At 35.3% G+C, this 3,839-nt stretch overlaps 1 protein-coding gene across 2 annotated transcripts in view; it reads right to left on the reverse strand.

Annotated features, from left to right (window-relative positions):
• setd1a (SET domain containing 1A, histone lysine methyltransferase) overlaps nucleotides 1-3,839 on the reverse strand; it is a 30,720-nt gene that overhangs the window by 6,864 nt on the left and 20,017 nt on the right. The window lies entirely within an intron of this gene.

Raw genomic sequence — 3,839 nt, forward strand, 5'->3', positions numbered from 1 at the left:
ATCTCTTTCTATTGTGAAGAACTTGGGCGCCCTGAAAGCATTGTAAAGAGCTTTAGGAATAAAGATTCATTCAGATTTATGAGTAAAATAACATTTTCATTGGTTTTATGGGATTTTTTTTGTAATTTCTTTTTTTTCCTGCAAATCCACTAATAAATATTTGTATTTAGTTCCTGAATGCATAGATTTAAGTTCATTTAAATTCCCCTAAAATGTAATTTTAGGTGAAGCACTCCGTCTGTGAGAAACTGAGTTTTGTGGTTTTCAGGGAATCATCACTCTGAAGAATTTGTCTTTAAGAACATGAAACTCTGACCCATACCCTGCTTTTCCTAACAATAAACATGCTCTGTTCCATAGTGACTCCCACCGAGTCACCCTGAAAGGAGAAAATATGGAACTCTGACTCAAACTCCACAGCTAGGAGGAGATTCTCAATGATCTAAGAGCTGAGAATAACTTTTAGTGTGTGAGCTTTAACCCCTAACAGTGCAGGATGGTGTCGAACTGCTTTCAGGTTCCACGTCAGAACCTCTTCTGTGATGTGATCAGCTGCAGTGAGTTAAGGCAGAAACGCTGAAGGTTTATACATTCTGAACAATAAGACCCTGTTGTTGAATTATGAAACAGCCTCTGGTCTGGAACTGTCCTGAAGTTGTTCCGTTAATAAAACAGCAAAAGGCGTTTTCCCGGCCAAACTCCGAGGGGATCTTTCCGAACGTCAGATTTTGAAAGAACAATGGAAAAGGTTACACACAGAAAACACACTGCAAGCTGAGACCCGGGCAACCATGATGACGACGGGATGGGCTAAAACATGTTCCTGCTCCTTGTACAGACTCAGTATTAGTGCTTCATTTGTAGGTAGAAAGAAGTTTTAACCTATAGTGTCTTTAATTCTCTACAATTTAAAGCTGTTTAAAAAGTATAATTTGTTGACCAAAACTCACCTGTTTTGAGTTTTTACTGCATCTGGAAACATTTCAAAGTGGAATTTGAAAAGGATCCTTAGGAAAAAAATTGCTAAAATTCTGAAGAAATCAATCAATTTGTCATATATGGAATACGTTATCTAAGGATCTGAGAGTTTTTGGATTCCTGGAGAAGTTTAAATGTAAATAACTTTTTACCTTTGGCTTTAAAGTCGGCTATTTCATGCTTTTTTCCTATCTTTAAATCTTAACAGCGTTATTTCAAACCATTAGCCACAGCGTTTCCTTCCATTTTATTTCTGATTGTTGTCATTTTTAGTTTATGGTGTTTTAAAGGCCTTCGCGATTAACAGCAAATTTATTGTCAGTGTTGTATCAGGCCAATGCGGCATGCTAATCACAAAAGTAGGCATTAACGATCTCCTAATATGGTTAGACAAATGCTAAACTATATCTTTGTAGTTTGAAGTAACAAACTAAATAAAGCCCTTTATACATTCGACCAACAGCTGTACATTTCCATTTCCGCGGGGGTTAGGGACCGGAGACATCCCTAAATTTGCGGAGAATTTGCGGAGTCAAATCAGGATCAGCAAAAAGGGAACGAAAAAACAGATTGAAAACTTAAAAAATATACATTGTGGCTGAAATTTGTTTGGGGAAATTTAGAAAAAAAAAGTTTTGAAAATTTGAGAAAAAAAAACAACCCTGAAAACTTGAAAAAAATCTTGAAAATGTAAAAAAAACAAACCAAAAAAACAAACTGAAAACTTAAAACAAATCTTGACAATGTAAAAAAAATACTGAAAACTTCCTTTAAAAAAAGTATAAATGTAAAAATGACCAATAGAAAAATAATGTATCCATTAGTAACAGCTTCCGTTTTGAATTTTCAACTTTTTTTGGGCTCAAAGCCCCGCCCCCCCACGTGAAAGTGCGCTCAGCTCGGCAGCAAAAACTCAAAAATCAGAATTGAAACTGAACTGAGGACTGAAAGTGAAGATTCAGAAAACAAGAGTTTTTTAATTCAAGTTTTCCGGGTTTTTTCTCAAAATTTTCAAAAAACATTTTTTATTTAAATTTTTTTTTTAAATTTACATCATCTTGTTTTCAAATTTTCTTTTTTTAAATGTTTTTTTCCCCCAATTTTCAAGATTTGTTTCAAGTTTTTATTGTTTTTTCATTGAGAAAAAAAATCTGGAGATCTTGAGGAAAAGAAATCTGCAAATAAATAAAAGAAAATGTGCAGCGGAACACTGAACAGCTGAGCATAAACATCACATTTATGCTTTGGACTTCTATCTTTTTGAAAAAAAAACTTGCACTTTTAATTTATGTTATGTTGAGTTATTTAAATAAAACTGTCACAGTGAAAGTGAAATCTATTAGTATTTTTGTTTTGCTATTTGTCTTTTTATCTACCCACGTCGCAGTTTTAAACACAGATACTGCAGATTTTTCTCATATCGTGCAGGCCTAGTGTTTTATGTCTTCTATGTCAAGAACTTTGGGATCCACGCAGATAAGTGAGAGGTGCTCCACTAATGAAGTGATTGACTGAAACAGGTATTTTGTCCCTACATGAATAATAAATAAAGTGATAAAATGCACAAAATGGTCATCAGTCCAGTTCTGAAGCCTTCCCACTGGTCGGCTGTCAGCCAGACTTTCAGGTTCTGTTGCAGCTTTATAAAGCTTTGACCCAGTGTGTACCAGTCAGACCTCTCCGGTCATCTGGATCCGGTCTTTTGTCAGTACAAACCAAACATGGAGAAGCTGCATTCAGCTTCTATTCTCCACAGATCTGGAACAGACTTCTAGAAGATGAAACTATTTACAGTAACTATTTCTATACATATCTACGGAAGCTGAAAACAGCCTGCCCTACTTTTTTTTTTTTTAATTATTTTCTAGTTATAATGAGATAATAATGAAGAATGAAGCGTTCCTTTTTCCCTTTTCCGATGTAGACACAAAGACTTTACCTGTTTTAAGTCTCTTTGTTTAGTGGTTCACAACAAAAACAGTAGAATAAAACACTCCACAAGTCAATTTTTTTAATTTATTAGTGGATCTACGTTCTTCAAACCTCTTAATACAATCTCATGTATCGACCCCCTCCCTTTATTTCCCCAAAACCCGCCAGAACAAAACAGGTTGATTGACAGAACCCAGAGCTGTTTCTGCATGGTGCGTTCAATGAAGTCCGGACATCGGCAGGAAAAGAAAAGCTGTTTATCAGAGAAAACGTTGAACAGCAGAACTGATTAATATATAAATGATTAATTAAATAGTGTCGATATTTTTTTCGGAAGAATTGCTTTATTTTACTGCGGATTGTATAAAAATGACATAAGCAAAGTAGTGGACTGAGTTGGACCGAGTGGCTGTTTGAGTGCGCTAATGTCTGGAGTTCAGCGAACGCACCATGAGCAGACTTTCATCAGCCCCGAGTTCTGTCGATAAACCTGTTTGCTCTGAGATTTTAGGGAAATAAAGAGACGGAGGGCTGGTGGATGAGACGAAATGAAGGCGTTTGAGGAGCATAGACGCACTAATAAATAGAAAAATAGACAAAAAAAACTTTTGTGGAGAGTTCTGCTGTTTTTTTTGTTAACCACAAAATAAAGTCTTAAAATGGGTGAAGTCTCAGCATCTCAGTGTGGGAAAGGGAGAGGCGGACACTTCGTTCTTTGTTATTGATTATCTTGTTATCGCGGGAAAACAGTCAGCTTTCTCGAGAAAAACGACCTTAGTTTTTTCGTGATAACGAGATAATATCTATTTATCATGAAAACAATCAAAAAAAGTAGGGCAGGTTTTTTATTTTTAATGAAATGTTTTCAGGTTTTTTGCTTTAAATACATTTGTAACAATTTCAAAAGAATTGTTTTTCACATTGTCATT

The sequence above is a fragment of the Oryzias melastigma genome, linkage group LG8, assembly GCF_002922805.2.
Source record: "Oryzias melastigma strain HK-1 linkage group LG8, ASM292280v2, whole genome shotgun sequence".
Lineage (NCBI taxonomy): Eukaryota > Metazoa > Chordata > Actinopteri > Beloniformes > Adrianichthyidae > Oryzias > Oryzias melastigma.